Source organism: Nyctibius grandis, chromosome W (assembly GCF_013368605.1).
Source record: "Nyctibius grandis isolate bNycGra1 chromosome W, bNycGra1.pri, whole genome shotgun sequence".
NCBI lineage: Eukaryota > Metazoa > Chordata > Aves > Nyctibiiformes > Nyctibiidae > Nyctibius > Nyctibius grandis.
In genome coordinates this window covers 2,186,156-2,207,526 of record NC_090694.1, presented here as the reverse complement: position 1 = coordinate 2,207,526, position 21,371 = coordinate 2,186,156, and the positions used below count along the sequence as shown (strand labels likewise).

The 21,371-nt window shown below is 41.9% G+C and overlaps 1 pseudogene; it reads right to left on the bottom strand.

Annotated features, from left to right (window-relative positions):
* LOC137675647 (elongation factor 2-like) overlaps positions 1 to 19,986 on the bottom strand; it is a 29,326-nt pseudogene extending 9,340 nt beyond the window's left edge.
* Between the last annotated feature and the right edge of the window lie 1,385 nt (positions 19,987 to 21,371).

Below are 21,371 nucleotides of genomic sequence, written 5' to 3'. Positions count from 1 at the left end.
AACTTAAAGCATTTGAGCCTTACCTGTTGAGGAGAGAGCAGGACTGGCATAGGCTGCGGTGAGGTGAGCAATGTGGTTTTCCTGCAATGCTGATGGACACACAGTAGGTAACAACTAGGCTTGTGTAATGCCTCAATCCTTTAATTCACATGAGTTTGGATGATGTGTATCAAGGGGTTGGAGTACTGCAGTGCAGTCATGTTGCGCATTTGATACGCCTCCTTCCATAAGACAACAAAGAATTTACTTAAGCAGTGGTGGGTGGAGAGGGGAGTAGAGGTTGCAACTTAATTGAGGTGTGTACTACTCTCGCCCTGCTCTAAGCAAACCTGTCTGTTGTAGCTAGATGAGTTTTTGGTTTATTTTTCCTTTGACAAGTTCTAAAATGCATCAGAATGTCTATCCAAGAACTTCTAACACGAGAAGTTTACTGTGTCCAGCTCTGGGGCCCCCAACAGAAGGAGGACATGGAGCTGTTGGAGCGAGACCAGAGGAGGCCATGAAGATGATCAGAGGGCTGGAGCCCCTCTCCTCTGAATGACAGGCTGAGAGAGTTGGGGTAGTTCAGCCTGGAGAAGAGAAGGCTCCAGGGAGACCTTCTAGCAGCCTTCCAGTACCTGAAGGGGCTCCAGGAAAGCTGGAGAGGGACTTTTTACAAGGGCACGGAGTGATAGGACAAGGGGTAATGGTTTTAAACTGAAAGAGGGGAGATTTAGATTAGATATTAGGAAGAAATTCTTTCCTATGAGGGTGGTGAGACACTGGTCCAGGTTGCCCAGAGAAGCTGTGGATGCCCCCTCCCTGGCAGTGTTCAAGGCCAGGTTGGATGGGGCTCTGAGCAACCTGGTCTAGTGGAAGGGGTCCCTGCCCATGGCAGGTGGGTTGGAACTAGATGATCTTTAAGGTCCCTTCCAACCCAAATCGTTCTATATTATGAGAAAAATCTTGAAGAAAAGGTTAGATGATTTCTTACCTCTTTGTTTCCACTCTAGAAGTATCTGGTTACTGCTTTGAGTGGACTATATCAGAGATAGATACCTTCAAACCAACTGCAGAAAGGAAAGCTTATGAGGCTAATACAAAAGTCCCTGTACTACACAAACAATAGCCATGCTGCAAGAGCCAGCCTTTTTTTTTTTTTTTTCCTACATCTTTTGCTACATCTTTTTCTGCATTTTCTGGAAGGGAACTAGCTGCTAAAATACTAATTGCAGACAGGCTCTACCTATACACCTGAATTCTGTTTTTTGATTTTCATACTTCCAGGTCAGATAAAGCTGGCTGAAACAATCATGAGCCATGGGGGCAGTACTTTGCTGCCCCACAATATATACTAGCCCCAGGAGGTTCTACACCTGTCTGGCAACATTTCAGGCATTTCTGAAATTAGTTGGGATTTTCTGTATCTCTCTTTAAATGTAGGCGCTGGATGCTAGAAAGCTTACCTGTAACTGCAAGCCTTTTGCTATCAGTCTTCAAGAGCAGACAGGATTCAAGTTTGGAAAGGAAAGAATGCATCTTCTGGCTGAGAGGACAAAACCTGAGAGGTCAACAAGAATTTCTGCAAGACCAACAACGAAGGGAGCTGCTTCCTAGGATAAAAGAATTGTGGATTAGGCAAACTGTAAAGAACGTTAGAGTCCTAGGCAACTGATTTTTTTTTTTAATGTGTATTTTTGACATAGGCATCAGTGACCACAGACAAGATAGAGGCAACAACAATCCCCTAAATCAAATTAGCATGTTATTTTTATTTTTATTTTTTTTTAGTAGGTGATCATGCCATCATCACATGATGTTAACGCTGTGTGTGTATTTAATGTGAATGTGACACTCAAAAACTTCATCAGGACAAAACTGGGCAGTGCATCATCCAACATGAAACAGAAGAGATTATAACTTATCTAGGAAGTTCTCCAGCAGTGGAATACCCTCCTCCAAGCCTTTGCGTTTATGTGTTTCAGCCACAACTTGCCAAGGATGAGAATTTGCATCATAAGGCTCTCCAGGCAAAATCTGCCAGTGAGCAAAGAGACACTGTGGAAAAGCCTGACCACCAGTGTTGGATCTCAAGTTGGCAGTAAAACCTAGTGGGAAGGAAAAAAATAAAAATTAAAAAGGGATGAGCCAGCTACAGGCAAAAATAAAACTGGTTTATCGTGAATTTCTGCATAGATAAAACCCCAAAACCATTCTTCCAGAACCTGGGTACAGTACAGTTAGAAAACTGCTACTTTGCAGGTAATTCTTTCAAGTGGGTAAAAATGAGGCCAACTCCAAAGAATTGCAGAAAGATCTGGTGTGACCAAGTGAATTAGCAATACGAAGGCAAACAAAATTCAATTTCGATAGAAAAGTGTATGGGGAAAATCATGTTTTGTATGTAACAGGACCTGAACCAATCACTGGCACTCAGTTTGAGATCTTAGGGTTATGGTAAATAGTACAAAAGTGTTAGTTCAGTGTTCAGGAGCAGTCAAAATGAGAAATCAAAAGCTAGTAGCCATTAGGAAAGGAACAGAAAACAAAACATTATTTCCAGTGAAAGCCTGCACCTTTATAATAAGTTGTGCAGTTGTGGTTCCTTTATTATAAAAGCAGTTACCCCAGAAAAGATTCAGAGAAGGGGAACACAGATGATCAAAGCCCTGAACTGACTTCCACGCAAAGAAACACGCTGCATAAAGTAGGACTCTTCGGCGTGGAAAGAGCAGCAATGTAGTAGGAAGGATATAGAGGGCTAAAAATTAAGCGAAAGGGACACAGTGGGTAAAGATCAAGATGAGCTCATGCTCGTTGCTGATACAAAGGAAGCGTCAGCTGAAGCTCACAGGAGCCAGGTTCAAGAGACACAAAAGGAGGCGGTTCTTCATGCGCCTAGATCTGTGGAAGTCCTTGGCAGTGCTGTGGATGCTGACATTTTACGCTGAGGGGGAGACTGAGTAACTTCATAAAGAAATCCATGGAGGGTTACTAAATTGATCTAGAAACTACTTCTGGCCCAGGAAGCTTCTGAAAGTGGTTATAAAAAAGCAACTGGGGAACTGTTACACCAGCTTGCCCTGTTCTTTCTCTTCCCTAAGCATTCACTTTCAGCCGTGCTGTCATGAACAAGATGCTGGGCTAACTCGGCATTTAGTCTGACAGTACAGGAACTTTACATTTACCTGAAGATACACAGGCGTTTCCTTTGCCATTTACTTGTCTTCATAACAGTGTCATCCCCTTCTCCTAAGTATTCAGTCCCATGAAGAGCTGCTGCCTGTGAACTGAGACTTTGCTACTGTAGAACCACTTCTAACCACTAATTTATATGAATACTGATATTTCATCGCATCTTTAGTTTGTTGTTTTAGCAAGATTCAACAGCAGCTTTGGCAAGGAACCAGGGAGGGAGTTTTGCAGAATATAGATGTTACAGTGCTGTGTAAGTTGATACTGACAGCCCAGTGTAATATAAGCTTACACTTTTTGTTTTTCCATGTTTGGAAAATGAGCCTCTTTATGAAATTGTGTTAAGCTCTGTGGAAACTTGGAGAAGGGGAAAAAAAATAACCCAAAATACTCAAAACCCAACCACACAAATACATGTGTAAATTGTTCTTTTAAGAAGTTAAATTGCCAGTTTAGACTTTGAAAGTCAGGCAGCTCTTGTTTCATCACTGATTATTTTAGCAGTTACCACACTAATGCACTTTGGCAAAGAAGCCCCATCCAAAATAAAACATGACATTTCCTACCGTTTTACTGTGTGAGGAGTTCCAAGCGCACCCCATGAAACTGGTAATCTTTCTGTCACAGGATGCTCTTGAAATGCATTTTTAAATGGTAAGGAGGGAAATGGGACACACAAACAAACCGCAATATCAGAGGGAGGGCTCTGTTACCACACTGACAAGTTGAAGTTTCAGAGGCAGTGTAAGAAGGATCAGATTATTATTTTAAAGGCAGTCTTAAGATTGGCAAGAGGGTGTAATGACACTTAAGCTACTCAGGACAGGCACTCTGTCGTCCTTTTAAAGATTCAAATTGGTACCAAATTTTCTAGCCTGCTGCCGCTGAAGACCAATTCTTTCTTCCAGGCTTGCTTCAGAGGAAGACCTTGATTGAAAATGATGGAAACCAAATCTGGTGTATACTGAAAAGTCTTAATGTGCAGAAGGTGCCACACATCTTAGGAACATGGTTTAGAGGTAGACTTGGCAGTACTAGGCTAACGGTTGGACTCGATGATCTTAAAGGTCCTTTCCAACCAAAACGATTCTATGATTCTATGATCTTTTTTGGTACCTTCTGCTGGCACGAAAGCCCAATGGAGTAGGCTGCCAGGAAAAAAAGGATGAGTAAATTATTTGTTCTGAACTGAAGATGTGAAAGGACAACAGGCAGAAGCTTGGAGCTAATAAAATGGGAATTCTTAAGTCTCTCTCATCCTGCAGAGGTCTTTCTTTAATTGCATGAGGGTAACAAAAGAAGCATCATCTTACCAAATGACTCATTTACAGGTAGATAATGCCTTGACCACAAACATTGGACTTCCTGCCACTTGGGATTCTTCAAAAATGTGTCCCCATTTCCTGTTCAGCACACCATAGATCCCACCAACCACTTGTTCTGGGCACTATAAAAAAAAAAATTCTATCAAGTTACATAAAAGGAGGAGATCACCAGTTATTAGAACACAACCAGGCAGCATTAGACAACCCCTCTAGACAGCTCTCTTGATGTTTTTCTCATGATGGTGCCTCACTCGAGAAATTTTCCTCATGTGTAACAAGTGGCTTCACTCTCACTTCCAAAACATCTTTCAGAAGCTCTGCCTGCCTTCTCTGCCTCACACGACTGTGAAGTTTCCAATTACTGTATATACTGACTGTACCGGGTTGTAGTTTACAGACAAAAAGTGAGGCAAAAGTGCATATGCTCAGTGAATTACCTTCAACAATCTTTGGGCACAAGCAAGCAGAGTCCTCTAGTGCTTTTGTAATAAATGCATTTACTACAGGATGCGAATTTTATACAAACAGGATCTCGCTGTACCTTATCTTAGACCTTCCAACATGGCTGACAAGCACTCTGATAAAAACTCTACTTAAAAAAAAAAAACCACATTTGCTTAGAAACATACCACTAAGGTTGCAAAATGCCTCTGCTTTGTCACCATAGGTCTCACAAGTCACTGAGGTGAAAAAATTCTCTGTTTTGCTGTTTTGGCCTTAGTTGCACTCATCTTCTTCAGCCCTCATGGCTAAAACATTTTTTAAGCAACTGAGGTGGTAGATTTCCTGCCCACCACCCAGCACCGTAGTCTGGAATTAATTTTTAAAGCAGGTTTTAAATCTTCCAATTGCTTTTAGGACAGTTAAGACAAATTGGTATGTGAATAGCTATACTTGGTGATAAATAAATACTTTTAGCATGGAATATATGTTCCAGGCTCTTTCATGGAAGAATTTCATTTACCAAGAAAATCCAGTTAGTCAAAGGACAGAAGTTAATGTTTAAACAGCTCAAAAAAAGCTTATTAAAAAACATCATTAAAAATCCTTGCTGCTCTTTCTGGTTGTTTAAAATACCCATTGTTTGTTCTCCTGAGTGTTTACAGTGACAGAAAGAAAGGAGGGGAAAAAAAACCAAACAAATCATAACCTTCCCAAAGGTACTGGCAATTCATAAAGAACAGCATAATTCACCTCCCTGCCTAGATTTTGCTGTTTCTGTTCAACCTCTTTCTAACTTTGGAATGAAAAACCTCTTCTCAAAGTCTTTGCATCACCGATCTAAAGGACATAGAACAGAGCTATCATGGTTTCTCGGAAGAGAACGCAGAAACATAATTATATATTTTGGGCCCCTCACTACAAGAAAGACATTGAGGTGCTGGAGCAAGTCCAAAGAAGGGCAACGAAGCTGGTGAAGGGTCTGGAGCACAAGTCTGATGAGGAGCAGCTGAGGGAACTGGGATTGTTTAGCCTGGAGAAAAGGAGGCTGAGGGGAGACCTTATCACTCTCTACAACTACCTGCAAGGAGGGTGTAGCAAGGTGGGGATCAGTCTCTTCTCCCAAGTAACAAGTGATAGGATGAGAGGAAACGGCCTCAAGTTGTGCCAGGGGAGGTTTAGACTGGATATCAGGAAAAATTTCTTCACAGAAAGGGTTGTCAAGCATTGGAACAGGCTGCCCAGGGCAGTGGTGGAGTCACCATCCCTGGTGGTATTTAAAAGACATGTAGATGTGGTGCTTAGGGACATGGTTTAGTGGCGGACTTGGCAGTGCTGGGTTAATGGTTGGACTTGATGATCTTAAGGGTTTTTTCCAACCTAAATGATTCTATGATCTCATCTATAATACCCTGTTGCATACCTGTATTTCTACCAGATAGACAGGTTCCGTAAGCCTGGGTTGTGCTGTAAGATTAGAGGCATACAGAACCCTCCTCCCAGTAGGAATGATTTGCCCACCACCACGGTGAATAGTATCAGCGTGCAGAGTGGACATCATGGATATCAAAACAAACACCTCTCATGTTCTCCTCACACAAGACAGCCTGCAGTATTAAAAGGGAAAAAACAAAGGTGTGATACTACTCAAGAGTTTGAGAGATGAACCTTCACTTTGCAGGATTCTGGCCTGATTTAAGTCACTCATGCTGATGCTGAACAGTTATAATTGGACCAAGGCAGTGTACACTATACACACAGCAAAGTCCTTCTAGGAAAGACTCAAATGTTCCTCTAGCATTTGAGAACTCACACTTGAAACAAACATTAAAATACTCACAGATAAAAATGTGTTCATTACATAGGTTGAGTGACATACGTTCTTCAGTGGGGACAAATTCCAACTAAGCCCACTACCCTGTTCTTATCAGTTATCGACAGTTTCTAAAGATTTCACATAAATAGAGCTCAGATACATTTCAGTAACACAAGATGCAAGTACAACATACAGAACTATACTTACCTCTTTCGTAGCCCACTGGAAACCAGCAACACCACCGTCTTTGACTTCATTTAGATACTGGACACCTTTTGCAATGTCAACTAAGATATTTGGACTGGTACCGTCAGGTCCAAAGCACCAAATCTTACGAGTCTCAGACACATCCCACTCATATTTCTCTGTCAGGTAACGCGCATGCTGTTTCAGTTCTTGATGGGAACGTTTGTCTACGTACTCTGCCAGGCCATCAGGAAAGGGTCAAGCCTTCATATACAGCCTTGTGTTTGGTGGGAGATTTGGATAAGCATACCTGGCTTGACTCACCAACTGTCTCACAGTAAGATACAACTAGGTCTGATTTCTATCAAGTAGATCAAAGACAAAAAATTCCCAAGTACAAAGCTGATCATTTCCGCATACCGATCAAATGCCATTCAATAAACCGCGACTTCTCCTGAGGCAGTGTGTTAATGCCAGGTTCACTCAGTCACCCAGGCATGCTCTGCTAGCTTCATCAAGAGAAACATCAACATTTTCAGTAGCGCATCTATGGTTACCGTCATTGTTCAAGTTAGTTTTCCTGTTCACTGGATTTTCTTCACATCTCTGTCTTAATTCTAAGCTCTTTCAATGAACTAATAAAGAATTCCTTTTATTACTTAATCGGTTGGTCTCCTAAAAAGTTTCAAATTGCTTTAAGGAAGTTGCTCTAAGGAAACCAACAACAGCAGATTAAGATGATATTTTCAAAGGTTAATATTTAGTCATGTTCCATACACTGCAGGCCACAAACAAATCCTGAATACCTTAACTGGAATACAAGCATGATCTTCTTCCAGATCTTTAAGGCAAATTTCTAGACGCAGCTCCCCTGCTCTAGCAATGAGGTGTTCACCAGACTCTTCAATAATACACTAGAAGAGGAAATAGTAGGGAGTAAACATTTTAAGCATTTATTAGTATTAAAAGAAACACACTCAGACTAAATCAGAAAAATGTCAGATCCCAAAACTGCTCAACCCCAAGTATTCAAAAATTTAACAAATTATCATCTCTATATTGTTTCCAGGAGTGTTCCAGAATGAATCTCCTCACCAACAGAACTGGGTACTCTCACATTAAACATAGTTCCTATCCTACTGAGGTATTTGAGCATTAAAAAAAATGTAAGGAAAAGTACTGCTCAAAAAGCCAACGCTAATTGCTGCAGAGTTTGTGTTTTTCCTCAGGATCTTCCTAGTCAAATGCTGACCTAACTTATCCCTATTTATCTTGTGTTAGCTCATACAATCACAACTGAAAACTGTTTCGAGCCTGCAGCCATGCCATTAGATCACATAAAGAGCTCTCTGAATAAAGTCGAATGCTTTGAGTGTTGCACTGCAAACCAGTAGCTCTAAAGCTAAAACTTACAGCTAACACTCACCTGAACCATAGGATTAGACTTGGTCGGACGCTTTAGACCTTCAACTAGTTTTGGTAGATCAGCAGGGTTTTTTGCTTCAACGGCAACACGTACAACTGGATTAACACTAAATTTCATCACTCTCATGTTGTGGGCATGTTCAAAGGTGGTAATGGTACCCATCTTCACCAAAAACTGGTCAACACTAACTAGACCAACAATCTTGCCACAAGGTACATCCTCAATGGGCTCAACATAATGAACCCCTCATCAAAATGGTTCCACAAAGACAGAGGATGAGCAACAATCCTTGAATACTTGTTTTATCCCCAGTATTTCCAAAAAGCTAAGGCTTTTCACACAAAGGAGAATTGCCTATTATTTGCCTATAATCCCTCTGGATTACTGATTTTATTAAACAGGAAAAGAAGACTCTTATAAAGAAATACAATCTTCATTTCATTAGGATTACAAAAACTAAAAGCAAGCATTTGTTTTTGCATGCATTGCTATTCAAAAGAAATATACTATTTCCATCTACCTTTGAATGGGTTTTAGGTAAAGGTCTTCTTTCTTGCCAGGTGTATAGTTTGGTCCCATGATTCAAACTTTCTGTCCAGTAGAAACAATACCAGAGAAGACTCGCCCAAAGGCATAGAAACACCCCTTATCAGATGTGGGGACCATTTTAGAAATATACATCATCAGAGGGCCTTTGGGATCACAGTTTTTGACACCTGCAATAAAATATGTATCATTTTCTGTGAGACTTCAAAACTTAGAACTAGATACATATGATTCTCAAAATTCAGTGAACCTTATTAAGAGCTCCTCTCCTTTTCAGTTAGTAAAAGACAAATGTGTGCGGACAGATGAATTATAGCTATGGTAGCTATCAAGAATTCTTTGTTAAGGTAATGAATCATCACCACTGTCGTTTCTTTCCATACTGAGACCTCTGTTAGTACTTATTCTCTGGTTGCCCAAGCTTCCCTCTTCTGGTAGCAAGTTCCATGATACCACTAAATCTCTACTAATATGACCTAGTCCCAGGGAAAGTTTTGAATAGGGGGATTCAAAGATCCTCTGTAATCCATTAGAATCCGGAAAACAAAATACAGTGCTAGAAGTTCACGTCCTCAGTGATCATATGGATGATACGGTCAGAAGCAGGACCTCTAACCAGAAGTCCTGTTTGGTTTTGCGAGAAAGAGTTAACAGTTTATTAGAGCATTAAACACGTGCCATCACAGAGAAAGCTTCTCTTCTGCTAATACTGGACTTGAAAATTACTTCAAATATGATTTATTTATTTAAACATTTGTGGGTTTCTGAGGGGAAGTGACAAATCCACACAAATCCAAAAAATGCAGATCCTCTTGAAAACACTCAAGTTGATGATCATATTACAGATGCATTCTTCAAAACTTAACCCTTCCTGTTAATGTCAAACCAACAGATTCAGATTCAGCTATTTGCTCTTTATCTAGTCATGATCTCAGCCACACCTTCAGACAACTGGGAGATGGGTCCATTTTTTACCAGATTTTCGTCCTCCACCTTTAAAGTTGAGAGTCAGAGAACAGTAAAAACATACCAGGGGACACGTTAGAAGTGTTTGCAAGTAAAGTATCTTGTTATGATTCTGACTGTGACTGAGGAGAAATCACACGATTCACTAGGTGACCATAATCAAAGCTGCAGAGAGAATGAGGGTAATGAACTTGCTGCTCCATCCATCTCTTACAGTATATCCAAAGGCTGGTACATACCATATTCCTGCTCATCTCAACCAAACATTCTCTGAATCTAAAATAAATACAATGTGGTTTCACACACATCAGCATCCAGCATATAAGGACATAAAGCAAGTTTTGTGTGTAGTACCCCAAAGCTTTTCCTTTGCTTTCTTACTTTTTGTAATACCCTGCTCAACAGAGTGCCCAAATTAGTAATTCTAATACAGAAACTTAATCCAAATCCATTTTAGGCAGTTTTACTCATCTGTGCACTAGGGGTGCTGTATTTTTGACTGTCTGTCCTGGTTTGGCCTAAACCAGGCCAATTTTCCTTTCAGTGATTTTTACTTTCAGCTCAGTCTCCTCTAAGTAACTGCACTTTCTGAAACTAACTGCATGTTTTGCAGACAGTGTCTGCTTCTAGGATTGATAACGCTCAAAGTTTGTAGTTATCACTGAGGCACCAGTAGGGATGTTATGCAGAAAGGCTCTTGCTGTACTTATTAGAGAAACCAAGGTCACTGCTAAATTCCTCACTGCTTATGAGTGAAGAGCCGAAGGGGGGTCGCAGCTGCAGGGGGGAGCGGACAGGGCAGGTGACACAAAATTGACCAACGAAGGTATTCCATCCCATACACGTCATTCTCAGTATAAAGAGGGGGGATCACGAGGGTCTCGCTCTCTTTCTGCTATGGCCGGTGTCCAAAGAAGACTCTGTCCGTTTTCCTGCTGCCCCCGATCCCGATCTGTGCATCCCTGAATCCAGCTCTCGACCGTCGCTAGGCCCAGCCTGGGCCTTCCCGGAGCCTGCCCTGCAGTGCCGGTGGTGATGTGGCCGACATCGGGGGAGCTCGATTTTGGTTTTGTATATATATTTGATTATTTCTATTATTATTATTATTATTATACTCTTTTTCATTATTATAGTTTATTAAAACTGTTTTAACTTTCCAACCCGGAAGTCTCCCTGAAATGCCTGTACACCAATGCATGCAGCATGGGGAATAAACAGGAGGAGTTGGAAATCCGTGCTCGGTCAGGGGGGCTATGATCTAGTGGCAATTACAGAGACTTGGTGGGACACTTTGCATGACTGGAATGTGGTCATGGATGGCTATGTCCTGTTCAGGAAAGACAGGCCACTAAGGAGAGGTGGTGGAGTTGCTCTTTATGTGAGTGAGCAGCTAGAATGTATTGAGTTCTGTCCAGGGGCGGATCAGGAGCGAGTTGAGAGTTTGTGGGTGCGAATTAAGGGGCAGGCTGGCAGGGGTGATACTGTTGTGGGTGTCTATTACAGGCCACCGGATCAGGATGAGGAGGGTGATGAGGCCTTCTACAGGCAGCTGACAGCAGTCTAACAGTTACAGGGCCTGGTTGTCATGGGGGATTTCAACTACCCTGATATTTGCTGGGAGGCCTACTCAGCCAGCCATCCTCAGTCCAAGAGGTTCCTCCAGTGCATTGATGATAACTTTCTGATGCAAATGGTGGATGAGCCAACTAGGAGAGGAGCACTGCTGGATCTTATCCTCACTAACAAGGAGGGTGTCACGGTTTAAAGCTGGGCCAGCTATTAAACCTGCGGCAGATGCCCTCTGTTATCCCCCCCCTCCCCCCAGAGGGAAAGGGAAAGGGAAAGGGAAAAGGGAGAGAGACTTCCGGGTTGGAAAGTTAAAACAGTTTTAATAAACTATAATAATGAAAAAGAGTATAATAACAATAATAGAAATAATCAAATATATACAAATATATATATACAAAACCAAGATTGAGCTCCCCTGAAGTCAGCCACGTCACCACCGGCACTGCAGGGCAGGCTCCGGGAAGGCCCAGGCTGGGCCTAGTGACGGTCGAGAGCTGGATTCAGGGATGCATGGATCGGGATCGGGGGCAGCAGGAAAACAGACGGAGTCCTCCTTGGACACCGGCCATAGCAGAAAGAGAGCGAGACCCTCGTGATCCCCCCGCTTTATACCGAGAATGAAGTGTATGGGATGGAATACCCTCGTTGGTCAATTTTGGGTCACCTTCCCTGTCCGCTCCCCCCTGCAGCTGCGACCCCCCTTCGGCTCTTCACTCATAAGCAGTGAGGAATTCAGCAGTGACCTTGGTTTCTCTCAAGAACAAGTACAGCAAGAGCCTTTCTGCACAACATCCCTACCGGTGCCTCAGTGATAACTACAAACTTCGAGCGTTATCAGTCCTGGAAGCAGACACTGTCTTCGAAAACATGCAGTTAGTTTCAGAAAGTGCAGTTACTTAGAGGAGACTTAGCTGAAAGTAAAAATCACTGAAAGGAAAATCGGCCTGGTTTAGGCCAAACCAGGACAGAGGGTCTGGTTGAAGCGGTGAAGGTTGAGGGCAGCCTTGGTTGTAGCGACCATGAAATGGTAGAGTTCAGGATCTCATGTGGCAGGAACAGAATAGCTAGCAGAAGCACAACCCTGGACTTCAGGAGGGCCAACTTTGGCCTTTTGAAGCAATTGCTAGGGGAAATCCCATGGGACAGGGTACTAGAAGGTAAGGGGGCCCAAGATAGTTGGTTAGCATTCAAGGACTGCTTCTTCCGAGCTCAAGATCAGAGCATCCCAGCAGGTAGGAAGTCAAGGAAGGGTACCAGGAGACCTGCATGGTTAAACAGGAAACTGCTGGGCAAACTCAAGTGGAAGAAGAGGGTGTACAGATCATGGAAGGAGGGGCTGGCCACTTGGGAGGAATATAAGTCTGTTGTCAGAGGATGTAGGGAGGCAACTAGGAAAGCTAAGGCCTCCTTGGAATTAAACCTTGCAAGAGAGGTCAAGGACAACAGAAAGGGCTTCTTCAAATACATTGCAGGTAAAACCAACACTAGAGGCAATGTAGGCCCACTGGTGAATGAGGTGGGGGCCCTGGAGACAGAGGATAAAAAGAAGGCGGAGTTACTGAATGCCTTCTTTGCCTCTGTCTATACTGCTGGAGGCTGTCCTGAGGAGCCCCGGACCCCTGAGGCCCCAGAAGTCGTCAGGATAGAGGAGGAATCTGTCTTGGTAGATGAGGGCTGGGTCAGGGACCAATTAAGCAACCTGGATGTCCATAAATCCATGGGCCCTGATGGGATGCACCCACGGGTGCTGAGGGAGCTGGCGGAAGTCATTGCTAGGCCACTCTCCATCATCTTTGTTAAGTCGTGGGCAACGGGAGAGGTGCCTGAGGACTGGAGGAAAGCGAATGTCACTCCAGTCTTCAAAAAGGGCAAGAAGGAGGACCCGGGTAACTATAGACCGGTCAGCCTCAACTCCATCCCCGGAAAGGTGACGGAACAACTTGTTCTTGATGCTGTCTCTAGGCACATCAAGGACAGGGGGATCATTAGGGGCACTCAGCATGGCTTCACCAAGGGGAAGTCATGCTTAACCAACTTGATAGCCTTTTATGAGGACATAACCTGGTGGATAGATGATGGTAAAGCTGTGGATGTGGTCTATCTCGATTTCAGTAAAGCGTTTGACACAGTCTCCCACAGCATCCTCGCAGCTAAACTGAGGAAGTGTGGTCTGGATGATCGGATAGTGAGGTGGATTGTGAACTGGCTGAAGGAAAGAAGCCAGAGAGTGGTGGTCAATGGGACTGAGTCCAGTTGGAGGCCTGTGTCTAGCGGAGTCCCTCAAGGGTCGGTACTGGGACCAGTACTATTCAATATATTCATTAATGACTTGGATGAGGGAATAGAGTGCACTGTCAGCAAGTTCGCTGATGACACCAAACTGGGAGGAGTGGCTGACACACCGGAAGGCTGCGCAGCCATTCAGAGGGACCTAGACAGGCTGGAGAGTTGGGCGGGGAGAAACTTAATGAAATATAATAAGGGCAAGTGTAGAGTCCTGCATCTGGGCAAGAACAACCCCATGTACCAGTACAAGTTGGGGGCAGAGCTGTTGGAGAGCAGCGTAGGGGAAAGGGACCTGGGGGTCCTAGAGGACAGCAGGATGACCATGAGCCAGCAGTGTGCCCTTGTGGCCAAGAAGGCCAATGGCATCCTGGGGTGTATTAGAAGGGGTGTGGTTAGCAGGTCAAGAGAGGTTCTCCTCCCCCTCTACTCTGCCCTGGTGAGGCCGCATCTGGAGTATTGTGTCCGGTTCTGGGCCCCTCAGTTCAAGAAGGACAGGGAACTGCTAGAGAGAGTCCAGCGCAGAGCCACAAAGATGATGAAGGGGGTGGAACATCTCCCTTAGGAGGAGAGGCTGAGGGAGCTGGGTCTCTTTAGCTTAGAGAAGAGGAGACTGAGGGGTGACCTCATTAATGTTTATAAATATGTAAAGGGCAAGTGTCATGACGATGGAGCCAGGCTCTTCTCAGTGACATCCCTTGACAGGACAAGGGGCAATGGGTGCAAGCTGGAACACAGGAGGTTCCGCATAAATATGAGGAAAAACTTCTTTACGGTGAAGGTGACCGAACACTGGAACAGGCTGCCCAGAGAGGTTGTGGAGTCTCCTTCTCTGGAGACATTCAAAGCCCGCCTGGACGCATTCCTGTGTGATATGGTCTAGGTAATCCTGCTCCGGCAGGGGGATTGGACTAGATGATCTTTCGAGGTCCCTTCCAATCCCTAACATTCTGTGATTCTGTGATTCTGTGAAGTCTCTCTCCCTTTTCCCTTTCCCTTTCCCTTCTGGGTGGGGGGGGAGGGTTAACAGAGAGCGTCTGCCACAGGTTTAATAGCCGGCCCAGCTTTAAACCGTGACACTGTCCTTGGTAAGCTGGGAAATTTTTTTTTCCCCTTAGCAGCTTCATCATCATGTGGCCCCTTATAAAAAAGTTCACAGCGGTATTTTTGTGATGTTACAGGGGAAGGTAAGTGAATGGTAATCATCTGAAGCAAGGCATCTCCAGCAGGCAGCCATCAGCACATCACGGCCTAGGGACCTAAAATTCACATTGTAATTAAAACTTATTTCAACAAAAATAATAACTGACCTCCAAATAAACCCTTTGGATAGCATGTAGAAGGCTACACCTAGGGATGCAGTGTAAAAAGTCACAACAGCCATTTAAAATTTCCCTATGACTACTTAAATCTTGTTAAAAGCTATGAGTAAAATACTTATTGAGAACAAGCAATTTGAACATAACTGTATGTTTGAATTACTGAAAACCAGCACTCCTTGCATTCTTTTTTCCCTTGGGCTAGTGACTTACATTTCAACAAAAAGGTTAGGCTTCTTGGATTATATTAAGTTCCTGAAATAAAACACCAATGTCCTCCTTCTCTGCTGACCACAGATTACAATTGCAGAAGAAAAAAGGTCCATGAATAGTCATATTTTATGGCTGTGTTTTCCATACATGGAAGATAAAAATAAAACCAAATGTTTTATTAAATCTCTGGCCATTTGCCACAGTGATGTGGTTGGATTTCCCTTCTCCAGTGATTATTTCAAGAAGTTTCCACATGTATCCCCTGGGCCCCGTTTTCATGTGGGTTTTAACATATCTGAGGGGAACACGAGTTAGCACAGGAACTGGGTAGTTTCTTAAAAGTCTCTGCTCTTAACATTCACTGCTACACAGAAAGTGATCACGTGCTTTCAGATATGACTCTTCAAAAGGTTTACCGGCATTCAGCAGTGTTCTTTTAAGGAATTTGTGAGAGCCAACCAGAAACCATGTTTCTGATTACACAGCCACAGCAGACATGCGTGGCCATACACTTGGTATTCACATTGCATTTACACCTTGAGAAGAGTGTATTGGTGTTTTTTCTAATGTATGAAATAAAAATTTTCTCCCTTTTCTTAAATCAAAACAGGTGTATCTTTTGTAGGTTGCAACACACTTAAGTCCTGTTACCTCTCTAGCAAATTCAGTGCAGTACATTACCAAGCATTTTATTTCAAATCATGACATTCCTGATGCATAAATTAACTGACCAGCTTATAAAAAGACAATTAAGGTAAGTTTCTGTGGATTTTAGAAAGACCTAAAAGACTGTTCTCATGACACAGCTCAAGGGTAGGAAATGCTACCGTGCTGGCAATTCTAATGAAGTAGAAAGGCCAAGTTACCTTAAGGGGTTTCCCCTCTTTATTTCAATCTTCGATGTCTAGCTTGATAGCAAGTTTCTTTATCAGCTTGGCTGCCTCTTCCTTCTCAAAATTCATAATGGCATCAAAGATCTGAAACAAATTTATAGCGACCAGAGTAAGTAATATAACAGAGACATGTTTTGCTTACCATTTCTTAAACATGTTGTATGTCTGAAAACCCTCTGGTTTCTCTGTTCTGGGCTTTTGTTTGAGAAACTATTTGCATGGATCATACAGCTCAAGATTCACAAATTATATCAAATGTTTCTAATACCAAAGGATATTCCAAATTCCTATCAGAAGAGGTTCACACACAAGACACACAAATCTTTAATCTAATGATATGCAGAATATGTTATTTCAGGGAACAGATCATTCAGATTTGCTGCCTTCTACTTCTGTCCCACCTTTTGCACATTGTTCTTATACTGCAGAATTTTTCTAGTCTCAACAGAAAGTATGGACCTACTTTATAAGAGGGCTGACTTTCCTAAGAGCTAACCTGCTAAACTAAAAAAAAAGTCTCCTCTTACACTCCTGCTATCAAATCAAGACAAAATACTGCTTTACCTTAAAGATAGGATCCAGAACTAGCTGGCAAAATGTCGTCGGCAACTTCCTTTCATTTGGGCTAGTGGCTGATTTGCTGAATTTTCCAGCTGCTGGATCAAAATATCTAAAGATGTTTATTTTTACTCATCCAGTTTGAACTTCAGGAGTATCCACTTTTCCTGAAAATTTCCACATAGTTATTTTTAAAAGAAAACTTTGTCAAGTAAGTTTCACATTTAAGCAGAGATTAAAATAGCAGAAGAGTAGCTAATCCTTATTTGAATGTAGCAATAACCATTAGATGTTTGTGGAGGCAAAGGATGGCTTTTTGTTTGTTTAAGGTTTTTTTAAGTTTGTTTAAGTTTTTTTACTATACTTAAAAACACTGACTTCAACATGCATTTTTAGGCTTTTGCAAGGAACTAGGCACTGTAAGAAAATCTGTTGCCAAGAATTCTCTTACCCCACCCTGTTATCTATAATTGTCTTTTGAAGCTTTGCTAAAATTATTTAAATAATACCATACAAGATAAATCTTGGAGTACCCTATGAGCTAAATGAGTCGAGGTAGGTTAATTTATTATAAGGCATCAGAAGACAAGCAAATATATTGAGCTTTCACACATGTATAAAGCATTCAGTTAACAGCAAGTTGTGTACACATCTAATAGGAAATTAACCCCATCATTTATGAGATATAATTTAAGGTTCATTAAATTCACAGAAATACTTATTGGTATCAAAAGACTGGATTTGGTCCATAATCTTGTGTTGTGCATTAATTTTACCTATGCAGCTCAATAAAAGCATCTGAGAGTGAATCTTCTCTCTCTGCTCTTACAGAGCAGGTTATCAGAACTCACCACAGAAGGCACATGCAGCATATCTGCATTACAAGCAATTGCCTCTCTTGGATACACAATTATTTTTGTTGTATGAGTTACAAACTCATGTCTCTAACTAGCTTTCTAAGCTGCCCATGAAAGCTTAGTTTTACAGAAGCACAAACTCAACATGCACTGGGATGCATCACTGATATCCTTACAGCATCACAGTGGTATCTAAGCATGTATCTACATTCCTTCCATGTGTACTGTGTTACTTACTTATCACCCCAGAGTTTTTTCATCATATCTTCCACTTTCTTTGAATGCTCAACTGGAGGGAGTTGTGCTTTTTCACCTTTGGCAGCAAATTTGGTTACATACATCTCAGCAAACTGCTTCAGAGTAAATGCCCAGCCATGCAGACCAGAACCAAACCCAACAGTACTGATAACTGGATCGATCTCTAAAAGGGGGAAAAAAGTGAATGCATTTCACAAAACACTGATTTGAAATGAATTGCTTTCAACAACAGGTAGGATCAGTAAAGATGCCAAATATTTTCTGAAACATAGAACAAGGAAATATTTCCCCTAAAATGGGTCTATTGAATATTACTTTGAAGCAAGAACCTTACTTTGTCCCATGCAGTGGAAATATTTATAACAAAGGCTAAAATAAAAACTTGAGAAATAGGTTTGTAAAGTGCTAAGTAGGAGTTGGAGGATTATGACTTTGTAAAGAATATTAACTGAATTGTTACTGGACTTTCTCTGGAAATTAAAATACAGGCGGCTCATTCCTGCCACACAGATAAAACTGGTCTGACTTAAGAATGGCTGAGATTCATGGAATATAAGAATCAGAACACAATCCTAGCCGAGAGTCCTTTGTTTCAGTAACTTGATTATGCTGCAGTCAATTTTAGCCATAAAACAAGCTAGTACAGGACGATCACATTTAAACAAAGGGAATCAGGTCTGAAGACTCTGGTGAGAAGGTCTGTCTTGTAGCTATTTGGTAGAAAAAATAATATCTGAAGCAGCCTGATTCTGATGATTCCTTACTGTAACAGCTGAACCACCAGAGAAGACTCTCAGTTGACTTTGTTTTTTTATTTTACAATTCTCAGCTGCAATATAGAAAATACTATTTGTCTTTCTAGTTTCAAACCATCCTTCCAGAGATATCCAGCATATTATGATATAATTACTGGTAGAATGAGACCTACATCTTCAGATCAGAAAAGAGCAAATTAAATGTCTTCTCAGTCAGGAATAGCAGAAAGGCCATGTTTCTTGTCGTGTAAGTGACATAAGCAGCAAAGTCAGGCACAGAAAGCTAGTCTTCTGGCTTCTGGTCCTTTGCCTTAAATTTGCAACCATAGTTTCCCTTCAGCAGTTTATGCCAGGCAAACATCTGACATTTGATGTTTGAATGACATAGAGCAACTGGCTTGAGGTTACACATTTTGTTAGTGAGAAAGTATCACTAGAAGATTATTTGCTTTGTGAATTCTCTCCTCTCTCCTAGTTGCTTTCACTCCCCAGTTGGTTGGTCTGAAATAATATCCCCAAAAGAAAAAGTATGAAACAGTGGAGGTGGAAGGGGACTGAAGAACGGCTCCTTCAGGTTGGCCAGAGATCTGAACTGCCATAAATGTAAGCAATTGTTTCATATCAAGGCTGGTATTCTCCAAAATAAGGATTTCAACCACAGCAAAGTTTGAAAGTTTTCTTTACCATAATATTACCCATTGGTCCAGTTTCATCCTCTCCATAGGTGGAAATGATGACGTTGACATTTTCCACAATATGCTGAAATGTCTGGTAGAGTTCCTCAGGCTCCAGCTGCAATTCCAGCAAAGCACGATCCATTTTGTTCATCATCATACTGGTTTGATACAGTCTCTGTCTGTACACAAACCCCTTAAAAAATATAAGCACAAATAAAACATGCATTATACATATAGGCAAGATCTCTAATCTACTTCGTACAGCAGTGACTGGGAAATTCAAACTGGGAAATTGGTGGTAGTCTCAGTGCTCCCTGAAACCATCATTACTCAGTTGCATGTATCGCTCCATTTTCTAACTGAAGGAGGAGAAGAATGACAGGCAGCTCCACTCCCTAGGATTTTACTGAAAGATTGATTTTATTTCCTCAGTTACTCTACATTCAACCCATAAGCTGGAAACACAGTGGATATAATCCTCTAAGATACAGGAAAGGCCATAGACTAAGACTGCAAATCAGAATTCATACCATTAGAAGTTAAACTTCCAGAGAAAGAAGCTTTTTCCATTACACATGATTTTTTTTCCTTAAGAGGTAGAAAATAAAATGCACTGAGGTCTTTCTAATTAGAAGAGCATGCTTACCTGAAACATTGTCAACCACAACAAGGGCATCATCAGTGACACAGAGAGCTGCTGTAACGTCAGAGGAGAAATCAACATGTTCAGGGGAGTCAATTAAGTTAAGAAAACTTGAACCATCCCTACACTGTTTGATGAAGGCCAAGTCGTTGTCTGAGAGTTCATAACACACAGAAATTGCCCTGTAAGAGGAGACAATTCATTTTAATAATGTAATAATTTTTAATATTTTACTGATTTTAAAACTTGTGTTGATCAGGCACTTATACCTGCTCTGTTATAGTGCCAATATTTCTTGAAGTACTTAAAGGAAAAACCACAAGAAGACTTCAGTATATCAATTTATAAAGTTCTTAGGATCTAAAATTCTGCTTTGAGTGTAATTAATTTTTATTCTTATTCAAAATCAACATCTCAAGATAGCAGTCACGGCATAATACCACTGTCCAACACCTGTAGAGTCATGCTCCAAATCACTTCATAACTTGTTAACTTTGCAGTTGCAGACACCAAAGAGAGAGGTAATACTAATAAGACAGAGACCACCACACTGGCTTGCATGAACAGGGTATTAGTCTGTAAGCAATCCAGTAAAAACAAAGGTTACTAGTAAGAATCTTTCTGAAAGCATCTTTCTCCATAGTGAGAAGCAAGTAAGAATGGTCACTAGGTATCACTTATAAGCTCTACTTGAATATCGCCCCAATTGCACTCTGAAGACTGTGAACTTCTGTTCTGTAATGTACAGCTTGATTCACATGTCAGCCTAAAAAAGATCTGGCAAGATGCAAGTCTTTGAGCAGACCATTTTTCTCTCTTCGGATTAAAAAGAAAGAAAAAAAAAGATACAAATTCTTACATAGACAGTAAGTCTACATAGACTCGTCTTATCGAGAATTAATTACAGTGCTAGAGCTGTGCTATATACGCTTCACAGAATCACAGAATCACAGAATCAATCAGGTTGGAAGAGACCTCAGGGATCATCGAGTCCAACCGTTGCCCTGACACCACCCTGTCAACTAGACCATGGCACTAAGTGTCATGTCCAGTCTTTTCTTAAACACATCCAGAGATGGTGACTCCACCACCTCCCTGGGCAGCCCATTCCAATGTCTAATAACCCTTTCTGTAAAGAAATTCTTCCTGATGTCCAACCTGAACCTCCCCTGGCAAAGCTTGAGGCTGTGCCCTCTTGTCCTATCGCTAGTTGCCCAGGAGAAGAGGCCAACTCCCACTCCACTAAAACCTCCCTTCAGGTAGTTGTAGACTGCAATAAGGTCACCTCTGAGCCTCCTCTTCTCCAGGCTAAACAACCCCAGCTCCCTCAGCCATTCCTCGTAGGTCAGACCCTCCAGACCCTTCACCAGCTTGGTCGCCCTCCTCTGGACTCGCTCCAACACCTCAACATCTTTCTTGAAGTGCGGGGCCCAGAACTGGACACAGTACTCAAGGTGCAGCCTCAC